The sequence below is a fragment of the Rhinatrema bivittatum genome, chromosome 6, assembly GCF_901001135.1.
Source record: "Rhinatrema bivittatum chromosome 6, aRhiBiv1.1, whole genome shotgun sequence".
NCBI lineage: Eukaryota > Metazoa > Chordata > Amphibia > Gymnophiona > Rhinatrematidae > Rhinatrema > Rhinatrema bivittatum.
Genome location: NC_042620.1, coordinates 62,117,382 through 62,131,341, shown reverse-complemented (window position 1 = coordinate 62,131,341; position 13,960 = coordinate 62,117,382).

The following is a 13,960-nucleotide window of genomic DNA, read 5'->3' as shown; positions in this document are numbered from 1 at the left end:
ATTTGCGATAAGTGCCAGAATTGTATTTCCTATGTACAACCACTGGGGGGGGGGGGGGGACATTTTAAGCTGCTGGAGATCTGGAGATCCAGCCTAGCTATCAGGGCCCTTCTTCTCGCGCAGGGCCCAGCCACATGTGTAAGTCCCGATTTTTACACGCGCAGTCCTTTAAAAATTTGAGCTTCAGTTTCTAGTAACAAGCCCAATCTTCTCCAAAGCCACACTTGAAATATCTAAATCAATTCCGAGTCTTTGACACTTTCAGATAGACCCACTAACCTACAATTATTTTGGCGACCATAATTTTCCTGGTCTTTCAATCCTGTCTTGTAAAGCTGCATTTTCTTTTTTAAAATATTTTAACTTGGATGTTAGTTGATCTGAGTTATTTCATGGCTGGATAGTCTTTGGTCAAATTTCATGATCTTAACATTTTATTTCTTGAATCCTTCCTTCATTTCATCAATAGATGATTGAAGTTGTTTAACTTGTCCTCAAGCACTGCAAATATACTGCAAAAAAATTTCTTGTATTATCTCCTCTTTAGTATCCATAATAATACTTTGACTCTCTGCCACTATCTTTGAATCAGCAGGCCGTTGTTTATCTCGGGTCATTTGTGGCATTTTGACTGGCATACCCAATGAATAGCATTTCATTTCCCATCATGTATCTAGTAGAGTTCGCTAGCCGAGTTATGACTGCCAGGCAAAAAAGAAAGCAAGAAGTATGTTGAATATAAAGAAAAAGCAGTAGGCCTCTATTGAGCTTACTTCCTTCATGGCCGCTCATCTGCTTGCATAACCAAAGTCTCCTGAATTAATAGAGGTAGTTTTTAAAAATTTTATTTAACTCATGCTGTTATCAGGGCTTAGTGTTTTCAATTCTAAGTGTTTTCAATGTATGCATCAGTGAGATGGAAGAAGGGATTTATCTAATTCTCGAATTGCTGTCTGCTCTACCACTTCCCTTTTTCTTCTAAAGTCCCTTTCCCCTCCACATTCTTTGCTACTTTCACTTCATAGGAAACAGATGAGGTGGTTAAGGATGTGCTTCTGACTGATCTTGATCCTTCAGCACTAGGGCAGCACATTCTTTTTAAAATGAAGCCTCGGTGCTGGCACATGACATTTTGGAACTGGAGCCTGGTGGGGTAGAAACAATTGGGGATTGCCTCGGCCCCTTTCTATGCTAAGTTCATGCATATCTCAGTAAAGGTTATGAAACCCTGGCAGGTGGGGCTTATGGAGAAGGCAGGAACGGGTTCATTTTAATGTTTTGGCACCAAGGAAAGTAGGAAGCAGGTTTTTCATGTTTTTTATTCAGGTTTTTAAAAATGTAATATTTATTTTGGTTCTGTAAACAATTGGAAAGCAAGCAGAAATAAACATTAAACAAATTGAAATACTTAACCTCAACCAAAATGAAAACAATCAAAATTAGAAAAAAAATGTTCTCTACTTATTCCTATTGAGCATTCATCCATTTCTTTTTATTTTTCTAGTAAATTTTTTCAAAGTATTCTTTTATGTGATGCATTCCTATTCTTTAGTAAACCTTAACATGAAACCTTAACATGAAAAGTTCATATTTTCTGTATTCATTGTAGGAACTTTTATATAGCATATTGTAGTAAGCATAAAGAGATTAACAAATCTTTCAGCAGTAGCTAACTTCAGTATGAAAATAAATTGAGTATGCAGAGAAATAATAGAATGGAATATTTTCTGCATTGTGTGAGGCATCAGATGACTAAGAAAAGGAGGACTGATGTAGGTTGCTTAACCTCTGGCCTGGAAAAAAGCTGATTTGGAACAAAACTACTCTCTGCCAGTTATGCAGAGTAATGATGACAGTAAAGGTTCATTTTGCGGCTGCTGCTGCTGCTACTTTTCATTCACTTTCATAGATGAATTATTTTAGGTGAATTTTGTAACCTCTCATAATTACTTCTAATAAATACACCTTGTAAAATAATGGTTAATAGATCATACCAGTTTGTATGTAGCTTAAGCAGTTATATATTTTGGTTTAATGCAATTTAACAACTAACAAACTTTATCCCAGACTCTTCATTGGATTCCAAATTAATGTAAAGCAAGTTTAAGATTCTGTCTTTGGCTTTTAAAACTTCTAATAGCATGGAATTCTTTGGCTCATTCCATTAAGGACACAGAAGATAATCGTTTCTTCACTCTTCAGAAAGTTGGCATAAAGTGCCCATTTTTACTTTAGTTTTCACTTGATTAAGTGTCATAGGACTCTAATCAGATTGAACTGTTCTCACTTTATTATAGAAGTATAAATATGTTCTGATTTTGCATATTATGCACTTAGGGCTGGATTTTAAAAGGGTTATGCGCGCTGGGCCTATTTTCAAAAGGCCCGGCGATGCACGTAAAGCCCCGGGAAGCGTGTAAGTCCCAGGGTTCGCAAAAAGGGCCGGGCCGGTCCGGGGGAGGGGCGGGATCAGACTCCCGGCACAGTGGCCATATTTACCGCTGTGCCAGGGATCGCGCAACTTACTTCAGCTCCAGGGATGAAGTAAGTTTTGGAACAAACTAAGGGAAAAAAAAGGTAGAGGGAAATGGGGGGGGAAGGGCGGGGGAGGTAGGGGGAAGGGAAGGTGGGGTGGGGGGTAGGGAACGGAGGAAGGTAGCGAGGCTCGGTGCGCTTGTTATAAAATCGGGCATATGTGTGTGCGTGGCGGGTAGCTCACGCACATGTACACCTGCACGCAACCTTTTAAAATCTACCCCTTAGTGAACAGAGTAATAGGAGGCATTAGAATGGAATAATTCTAGGGTAATTTTAAACATGATTTTATTTTGTTGGTTTTATTGGACAAAGAAAATTCAGGCACTTATTGTACCCCATTATCTAGAATATAATAATTCCTTTAGCAAACTTAAATGGGGCATTGTTGAACACATTTTGGACTCCCTAGGAGGTGGGATCATGAGGTTCGGTTGAATTTTAGAAAACAATTCTAGATTTTTATTTACATACCATTGTTCCACATGGCTTGAATGTTGATAACGAGTGGTATTCCATAATTTAAATTTGACAGTTTTCTTAAGCATGTGTTGTTAACATCTCTATAAATATGCTCCTTATACTGGAATACTTCTGGGTACGTTTTGGTGCAAAAAGAAGCCAAGATGCCAGTATAGTGAGTAACAACTATGGCATTAGGGGTCTTCTATGTTGGATGCCGTGGGCGCCCGCGATCGGCCACTCTTACCTTCAGCCTAGGCGTCGGAAGCCACACCGTGGCAGGGAGCAGCTTCCGCTGCAGGCATCAGGCTTCCCCCATGCCCGTGAGCCCTGCCACAGCGCCTGTTCAGCACTCCTCGGAGGCCAGGATGTTTCCCGACCCTCCTCTACCACGGTTCATGTCGGGCAGGATGCCCCCTAGATGCTGGGCCATACATCTAGAGCTCCTCTTAAAGGGGCAGGCCGCTTGATTCAGCCCAGCCTACCAGATGACATCACGACTCGGGTACTAATGGGAGCCTCCTCTTCCTGTTCCTCGACTTGGATTCGAGTCTGCTTGTTTTGGTAAGCCTGTCTGTGCCTCTGGTGCTCTTGTTCCTGCTTTCCTGAGTCCTGTTCCTGCCTTTCCAAGTCCTGCCTTCTGAGTCCTGTTCCCATCCTTCCGATTCCTGTTCCTGTCATCCCCTCTGCAGCTCCTGGACTGATTCTCTGGCTGCTGACCTCAGACTGGTGATTGACGACTCTCTGGCTTCTGACCTCGGACCGGCTATTGGCAACCCTCTGGCTTCTGACCTCGGTCTGGACATCGAATCCTTCATCTTACCAAGGTCCCACCTAAGTCCAGCTGGCCCTACACACCCAAGGGCTCAACTTGCGGGGAACGGGGCTGGTAGTGGTGAAGCTCCAGCCGGCCCTTGTTCCTGTTCTGCCTTGCCTCCCAATGGTGGGGGGGTAGTGCCAACTAGAGGTGTGAATCGTGTAATCGATCGTCTTAACGATCGATTTTGGCTGGGGGGGAGGGAAATCTGATCGTAGAGTTTTTTTTTTTCTAAAAATCGTTAAAAATCGTAAATCGGGGAGGGCAGGAAAACCGGCACACCAAAAAAACCCTAAAACCCACCCGAACCTTTAAAACAAATCCCCCACCCTCCCGAACCCCCCCCAAAATGTTTTAAATTACCTGGGGTCCAGTGGGGGGGTCCCGACGCGATCTCCTCCCGCTCTCTGGCCACCGCTGCGTTGATAAATGGCTCCGGTGACCCTTTGCCCTTATCATGTGACAGGGCAAAGGTAGCGCCGGCGCCATTTTGAAGATTGGCAATATGGCCCACATGCAGGAGGTCGCTCCCGGACCCCGCTGGACTTTTGGCAAGTCTTGTGGGGGTCAGGAGGCCCCCTCCAAGCTGGCCAAAAGTCCCTGGGGGTCCAGTGGGGGTCTGGGGGGCGATCTCCCGCACGCGTGACGTCGGGATCCAGGAAACAAAATGGCGCCGGCGCTACCTTTGCTCTGTCACATGATAAGGGCAAAGGGCCACCGGCGCCATGTCTCAACACAGCGGTGGCCAGAGAGCGGGAGGAGATCGCGTCAGGACCCCCTCACTGGACCCCAGGTAATTTAAAACATTTTGGGAGGGGTTCGGGAGGGTGGGGGATTTGTTTTAAAGGTTCGGGTGGGTTTTAGGGTTTTTTTGGTGTGCCAGTTTTCCCGCGCCCTATTTAACGATACAATACAAATGCCCCTGATGATAAATCGGGGGCATTTGTATTGTATCGCATATCTAACGATTTTGGATGATTTTAAAATTATCTGACGATAATTTTAATCGTTCAAAAACGATTCACATCCCAAGTGCCAACTCCCCCTCGGGCAAGTGTTCCACAACTCATCGGACAGCATAACAGCTTGCCAAGTCCATGGACCCGGCACAGGCCTTAGCCCGTCAAGCCATTCCAGGTATGGCACAATGGATCCTGGATCAACAGAAGACTCTGGATTTCCTCGTCTCCACAGTAGAAAGCTTGAACCGAAGGTTTGATGTCCGCCTTGCTGTCAGTACCAGTTGCTGTACTATTGACCTCTGGTGTCTGTCTGGTGATTCCTCTTCCCATTCCTCCATGCTTCTCTGGAGAACCCCGCTCCTATGGGGGCTTCCTCAACCAGTGCAACATGCACTTCCGCTTACAACCAACCCTCTTCCCTGATGATGTTACTAAAACAATGTACATCTTCTCGAAGGGAAGGCACTAGCCTGGGTTTTCCCTTGTGGGAGCATGACGACCCTGTGTTACGCTACTTGAGAATTCTGGGATCTCTTCCGCATCATCTTTGATGACCCCACTCACCAGGTGACCTCCAGAGCGACTCTACTCCATTTGCGCCAGGGCTCCTGGACTCTCGCTGAATGCGTAATTGAGTTCCGAACATTATCCTCGGAACTTGGATGGGACTCCGACTGCTTGAGGACTATCTTCCTGGAGGGGCTCAACTCAAGAATTAAGGATGAACTCGCATCTCGCGAATTACCAAGGTCCTTGATCTCCCTCATTGACTTGACGAGGCTCATAGACAGACGCCTTCAAGAATGCTCCCGAGAAGTTCAGCACTCCAAGAAAACGTCCAGTACCTTCAGACGCCCTCGACGTTCACTGTCTCCGAAGGCTGAACCAGGTCTCTCAGGGGCGCCAGCTGAGAAGCCCATGCAACTGGGCTGAGGTAAACTATCCTCTCAGGAACGCCGTAGATGCATGCAAGGTGGCCTTTGTCTTTACTGTGGCGCTGCTGGGCACTTCTTGGCCTTATGCTCGGTGTGTCCGGGAAACTCCCGGGCCTAAGATCTGAAGGAGGACTTTTCCTAGGCATGGCATCACCCGTACCTCCACTGACTCTGCCGGTCAAGCTGACTACAGGAGACCATGGATTCCACACTCTAGCCCTGGTGGACTCGGGAGCCGGGGGTAACTTCATCATGAAGAGTTTGGTGGAACACCTCATAATTCCACTCATCCGTGCCCAGGTTCCATTGGTCCTCTCGTCCATTCAGGGCGAACCCCTCCCAGGTCAGGTCACCCACATCACCACTCCTGTCCAAGTCCACACCAGATTGCTTCATGTAGAGCAACTCTCCTTCCATGTCCTTGACTGATCTATACACCCCATCATGCTGGGACTCCCCTGGCTTCAAACACATTGCCCCCAGTTCGACCTACAATTGGTTCGATGAGGATCGGCCTGCCAAGACTACTGTCTCGATTCGGTAGTTCCCATACAGTGCTTGACCACGACCACCCTTCCTCAGGGCCTACCATCATCATATGCTTCTTACGCAGATTTTTTTTTCTAAACGAAAAGCTGAGATGCTACCACCCCATTGACCCTTTGACTGCGCAATCAACCTACTCCTGAGTACTGAGATTCCCCAAGGATGCACCGATGCCCTTTCATCCTCCGAGACTCAGACCATGTCACGCTATATCCAGGAAAACCTGGACCGAGGATTCATCCGCAAATCAACCTCACCAGCAGGGGCTGAGTTCTTCTTCGTGGGTAAAAAGGATGGGACACTCTGTCCTTGTATTGACTATTGGGGGTTGAATGCATTAACCCTGAAGGACGGCTACCCACTTCCCTTAATATCGGAACTCTTTGACTGTCTCTAAGGTATACAGGTTTTCACCGAATTGGACCTCAGGGAAGCCTATAACTTAATGTGCATCAAGGAAGGTGACGTGGAAGACGGCGTTTAACACCAGAGACTGGCACTAAGAATACCGAGTTATGCCTTTTGGCCTTTGTAATGCCCCAGCCATATTTCAAAACTTAATAAATAAAATCTTCCGAGACTTATATCAGTGCGTAGTTGTCTACCTCGATGATATCTTAGTCTTCTCCAAGTCTCTCACTGCTCACTGCCAACACATCTCCCAGGTACTACAGTGTCTCAGAGAAAATCAACTCTATCCGAAACTCAAAAATGCCTCTTTGAAAGAGAAGCCCTCCCCTTTCTGGGCTACATTGTTTTCGATCAAGGATTTTGCATGGATCCACAGAACCTAAAGACCATTCAAGATTGGCCCCAACCGAACCAGTAGATGTAGTGCATTTGGATTTTCAGAAGGCATTTGACAAAGTCCCTCATGAGAGGCTTCTACGAAAACTAAAATGTCATGGGATAGGAGTTGATGTCCTTTCGTGGATTACAAACTGATTAAAAGACAGGAAACAGAGAGTAGGATTAAATGTCAATTTTCTCAGTGGAAAAGGGTAAACAGTGGAGTGCCTCAGGGATCTGTACTTGGACCGGTGCTTTTCAATATATATATAAATGATCTGGAAAGGAATACGATGAGTGAGGTTATCAAATTTGCTGATGATACAAAATTATTTAGAGTAGTTAAATCACAAGGGGACTGTGATACATTACAGGAGGACCTTGCAAGACTGGAAGATTGGGCATCCAAATGGCAGATGAAATTTAATGTGGACAAGTGCAAGGTGTTGCATATAGGGAAAAATAACCCTTGCTGTAGTTACATGATGTTAGGTTCCATATTAGGAGCTACCATCCAGGAAAAAGATCTAGGCATCACAGTGGATAATACTTTAAAATCGTCAGCTCAGTGTGCTGCGGCAGTCAAAAAAGCTAACAGAATGTTAGGAATTATTAGGAAGGGAATGGTTAATAAAATGGGAAATGTCATAATGCCTCTATATTACTCCATGGTGAGACCGCACCTTGAATACTGTGTACAATAGAGATGTGAATCGTGTGCCCGATCGGGTTCAGCTGAAGGGAGAAAAAAATCTGATCGCCGGAGATGTGAATCGGAATTGGTTCCGATTCACATCGTTAATTTTTTTTTAGTGAGTCCCGACCCTTTAAAATTGACCCCTTACCTTCCCCCCCCAAAAAACATTTTACGAGTACCTGGTGGTCCAGTGGGGCGGGGATCGATCTCCCGCTCTCGGGCCATCGGTGCCATTTTGACTGCCACTCAAAAATGGCGCCGATGGCCCGATTAAAAAAAAAACCACTCGACCCTTTAAAGATGACCCCTTAGCTTCTCCCACCCTCCAGATCCCCCCCAAACATTTTTAAATTACCTGGTACTCTATTGGTGGTCCCGGGAGCGATCTCCCGTTCTCGGGCCGTCGGCTGCCACTCATAAAGATGGCGCCGATGGCCCTTTGCCCTTACCATGTGACAGGGTACCCGTGCCATTGGCCGGCCCCTGTCACACGGTAGGAGCACTGGATGGCCGGCGCCATCTTTATCCATGCCATTGGCCACCATCCTTTATTTCCAACTATGCCTCCATCGTGGCACCACTAACTTCTCTGACCCATAAAGGCGCTGACCCCAAACACTGGCCGCCTGAGGCTATAGCCGCCTTCCTTCTCCTCGAGGAAGCATTTCTCCTGGAGCCTTGCCTTCATCATCCCAACCCACGACGTCCGTTTATCGTTGTGGTGGATGCCTAGGCTGAAGGGGTTAGAGCCATTCTCAGCCAGCACTCTGCCAATCAGATGTTACATCCCTGCTCCTTCCTCTCACGTCAATTCCCTCCAGCAGAGTGTAACTATGCCATTGGTGATAAAGAGCTCCTCGCCATCAAAATTGCCTTCAAGGAATGGCATCCTTGGTTAGAAGGTGCACAACACCAGATTAAAATCTACATTGATCATAAGAATTTAAAATATCTGCATCGGGCGCAATGGCTTACCCCCCGGCAAGCCCATTGGACACTATTCTTTGCCAGATTCGACTTCACTCTACGATATCATCCTGCCACCAAGAATTTGAAAGTCGATGCGCTCTCTCAAGCCTTTGACACCACGGATGTGCCAGAACCTCCTAGCTTCAACGACCCTGCCCGGGTACTCCTGGGGGCCACTATGCCCGTTCCACCCAGGAAAATGTTCATACCCCCAGGCCTACGAAATCAGGTTTTGGCTTGGGCCCATGACTCCCGCAGCTCGGGACACATGGGACACCGGACTCTGGTCGCACTCCGTCGGTATTACTGGTGGCCTGGGATGCCTAAAGATGTTTGATCCTACATCGAATCTTGCCACACATGTGCCCACCACAAGAATTCTCCAGGATTGCCTCAGGGTTTGCTCCAACCCCTGTCAGTCCCCAACGAAACTTGGACACATATCTCGACTGACTTCATCGTTGATTTATCTCTGTCCAAAGGCAACACCACTATCTAGGTCATCATCGACCGGTTCTCTAAAATGGCCCATTTTGTGCCGCCCGCTACCTGGCTTACCTTCAGTACCTCAGCTAGCCCAGCTATTTGTGCTCCATGTCTTCCAATTGCATGGCTTACCCAAGGTCATCTTGTCTGAACGAGGACCCCAGTTTACTGCCAAATTTTGGAGATCTCTCTGTCAGAAGCTTGACGTCACCATAGAGTATACTTCGGCATATCACCCACAAACCAATGGTCTGGCGGAGAGAACTAACTGATCTCTTAAGCAATTCCTAAACGCCTACGTTAATAACAAACAAGACGATTGGGTGGACCTACTCCCCTGGGCCGAGTTCACCCTCAATTCTCACCCTTCGGCAGCCACAGGATCTTCACCCTTCCAAGTGGTCTACAGCAAGCAACCTATTCCACCTCTGCCCATTCCTGTGACCATTCCGTCACCGGCAGCACAGTTATCCGCCGAAGAATTACACCACCTTTGGGCCTCCACCCGGCAAGCTCTGATCAAAGCCAACCAAGCAGCCAAAAGGTTCTCTGACCATCATCAGAGACATAGTCTACCCCTTACAACTGGTCAGAAGGTTTGGCTAAGTATGCAGTTTATCCAATTGAAGCTGCCATCTAACCAACTTGCTCCTCGTTTCATCTGTCCATTACCTATAATTTGCCGCGTAGGCGCAGTAGCCTATCAACTTCAGCTTCCTCCTTCCCTCAAAATTCACAACACCTTTCATGTGTCACTTTTGAAACCTCTGGTGTTGACATGTCAATTCAGAATACCACCTGAACCACAGCCTCTCTCCTCCGAGTATGATTCCACCTATCAAGTCCGAGAAGTGCTGGATGTCAGAAAATGCAGGAGGAGGTGGGAATATCTGCTAGCCTGAGAAGGATTCAGACCGGAAGAAAATACTTGGGAGCCTCTTGCCAACATCTTGGACTGGGATCTTCTCGCTCAGTTCCACTGTACCCATCCTTCTAAACCAAAACCCCCGGGGAGACGCCCTAAAGAGGGGGGTACTGTTGGACGCAGTGAGCCCCTTTTACCTTCAGTCCTGGCATTGGCAACCACACCGCAGCGGGGAGCGACTTTCCGTCGCAGGCATCATGCCTCCCCTACACTTACAGGCCCTGCCACAGTGCTTGTCCAGAACTCCTCGGTGGCCGGGATGTTTCCCAGTCCACCTCTTCACGGCAGCAGGCCGCGGCCCTCCTCTACTGTGGCTCACATTGGGCAGGATGCCTCCTAGATGCTGGGCCATGCCTCTGGAGTTCCTCTTAAAGGGGCAGGCCACCTTGATTCAGCCCAGCCTACCAGATGGCATCAGGACTCGGGTACTACTTATGGGAGCCTCCTCTTCATGTTCCTTGACTTGGAAATGAGTCTGCTTGCTTTGGTAAGCCTGTCTGTGCCTCTGGTGCTCTTGTTCCTGCTTTCCTGAGTCCTGACCCTGCCTATCCAAGTCCTGCCTTCTGAGTCCTATTCCCGTCCTTCTGAGTCCTGTTCCTGTCATCCCCTCTGCAGCTCCTGGACTGATTCTCTGGCTGCTGACTTTGACCGGTGATTGACGACTCTCTGGCTTATGATCTCGGACTGACTATTGGCACCTCTCTGGCTTCTGGCCTCGGACTGGACATCAACGAATCCTTCATCTTCCCAAGGGCCCACCTAAGTCCAGCTGGCCCTACGCTCAACCTGCGGGGAATGGGGCTGGTAGTGGTGGAGCTCCAGCTGGCCCTTGTTCCAGTTGTGCCTTACCTCCTGACGGTGGGGGCCTGTGGGAGTTCGCTCCCTCAGGTAGTGCCAACTCCCCCTTGGGCAAGGAGTCCACATCTCCTTGGACAGCATAACATTCTGTGTAAAATTTCAAGTGTTAGTTTAAGTTGAAACTGGTATTTTTGTAAATGTTTTCGGGAAAATACCTCTTAATGTTGACTTCATCAAACAATAATGTATTTTAATTCCACCCCCTCAGTGGATCTACATGGTATCACATGCTACTGCCCCCTGACAAAGACTACAAAACATGGTCATGTATCAGGATTTGACTAGATAATATGCTTGATGGACAACATTGCTTTCGAGTCACATAAATTCAGATAAGTTTACATTTTATTTGCATTATAAAAATAAAAATAATTGGACTATTGTACAGTGTGACCGATGATTATTGAAAAGGCAATGAAGGCCATGACCTAGATGATTGGTCACTAGTTTTTCTCACAGGATTCGTGGATGAGACGATGGTGCAAGGAAGAGGTATTCAGTTTTGTTAGGAACTGGGGAACCTTTTGGGGAAGGGGGAGTCTCTTCCAAAGGGATGGGCTCCACCTTAACCAAGGTGAAACCAGACTGCTGGCGCTAATCTTTAAAAAGGAGATAGAGCAGCTTTTAAACTAGAACAAAGGGGAAAGCCGACAGTCGCTCAGCAGTGCATGGTTTGGAGAGAGGTATCTTCAAAGAATACTAATGATGCATTAGAATTAGGGCATCCCGACAGAGAAGTTCCAATAATAAGAAAAGTAGTCCAAGTGCCTGTAACTAAAAACTCACCTGAGCTAAAAAATTCTAACTTCTCCCTATCAATTAAAAAGCAGAATGAAAATACAAACAAAAAACAAACTTTGAAATGTTTGTATGCTAATGCAAGAAGTCTAAGAAGTAAGATGGGAGAATTAGAATGTATAGCAGGGAATGATGACATAGACTTAATTGGCATCTCAGAGACATGGTGGAAGGAGGACAACCAATGGTACACTGCTATACCGGGGTACAAATTATATCGCAATGACAGAGAGGAGCACCCGGGAGGAGGTGTGGCGCTTTATGTCAGGGTTGGCATAGAGTCTAACAGGATAAACATCCTGCATGAGACTAAATGCAAAATTGAATCTTTATGGGTAGAAATCCCTTGTGTGCCGGGAATAGGGGTATACTACCGTCCACCTGGTCAAGAAGATGGTGAGGCGGACAGTGAAATGCTAAGAGAAATTAGGGAAGCTAACCAAATTGGTAGTGCGGTAATAATGGGAGACTTCAATTACCCCAATATTGACTGGGTAAATATAACATCGGGACACGCTAGAGAGATAATATTCCTGGATGGAATAAATGATAGCTTTATGGAGCAATTGGATCAGGAACTGACGAGAGAGGGAACAATTTTAGATCTAATTCTCATTGGAGCACAGGATTTGGTGAGAGAGGTAACGGTGGTGGGGCCGCTTGGCAATAGTGATCATAATATGATCAAATTTGAATTAATGACTAGAAGAGGAACAGTATGCAAATCCACATGTTACCCAGGTAGAGAGTCCATCAAGCTAGGTTGAGAGAACACTGCACAAATCTCATCTTTGGGTGAATTTCCTTACTCTGAAGGTCATCAAATCTTCACAAGAGTGCACTGTTCTGTTCATTCGTCGCACTCTGCATGTCAAAGTGGCCCCTAACCCCTACACTTCTACTTAAACCTCACCTCCAGTTACTAGGTGGGCCTCATATAAAGGCATAAATACCAAACTACTATAAGTGCTTGCAAGTAGGTGCTTGCTCTCTCTCTCACTCTCTCCAACTGCAAATGCTATTCACAAACTGTGATAAAGCCATATCACATGGCTTAAAGCAAATGAAAAAGGTGTAGTTAAAGCTGTGCAATATGGCATTGCAAAGATGGCCCACTTGGCCCAAACTCCTTCCCTTTTCCTAATTTGCCTCACATTGTGCATTAAAGGTGATTTTCACATGCAAAAACGCCATATAGCACTTTGATAAATGACCCCCTTAGGGGGTTATTTTCCAAGCTGGCGAAAAGCACAAGAACACATAGTGCAATGCTAATTTGGAAAGGGGGAGTAATTTTGGATTCACAATTTGCAAAGCCATATCAAACAGTTTTAACACAGGAAATAACTACACCTTTTTCATTAAGCTGTGCAATATGGCTTTATCACACTATACAATGTTTTCGCAAATAGCATTTTAAGCTGTTGGAGAGAGAGAGTGAGAGAGATAGAGAGAACTTAACTACAAGCCCCTTATAGTAGTTAGGTATTTATGCCTCTATATGAGGCCCAATCAGGGTGAGGTTTAAGTAGTAGTGTAGGGGTTAGGGGCCAATTTAACATTCAGAGTGAGACGTGCGAACAGAACAGTACATTCTTGTGAAGATTTGATGTCCTTCAGAGTGAGGAAACTCACACAAAGCTGAGATTTGAACAAAGTTCTCTCAACCTAGCTTGAATTTACCTAGGTAGGGAGTCCATCAAGCTAGGCTGAGAAAATATTGTACAAATCTCAGCTTTGTGTGAGTTTCCTCACCCTAAAGGACATCACATCTTCACAAGAGGTTGAAAAATAATCCCTCCCTCTCCACCCAATGGTCAAAAATCTTGCCCGGAGTCTTATGAGACCCCTGCTTCCTGTCGAGGTAGCCAATAAGTTTAAAATTTAAAAAAACACTTTGTCACAGAGCAATCTCCACCCTCTTCCTAAAACCTCCCCTTAGTTCATATTTTACTCCTGTCCCCAAACAAAGACCCCTGATGTATCCATAAACCTCAGTGGCTGATCCCCCCCCCCCCCCAAACACCATAATCCCTGGTGTCCAGTGGTGCCCCTTCCCCCTTAGTAGTCCAAGTGCCTGTAACTAAAAACTCACCTGAGCTAAAAAAAATTCTAACTTATCTTTACCAATTAAAAAACAGAATGAAAATACAAACAAAAAACAAACTTTGAAATGTTTGT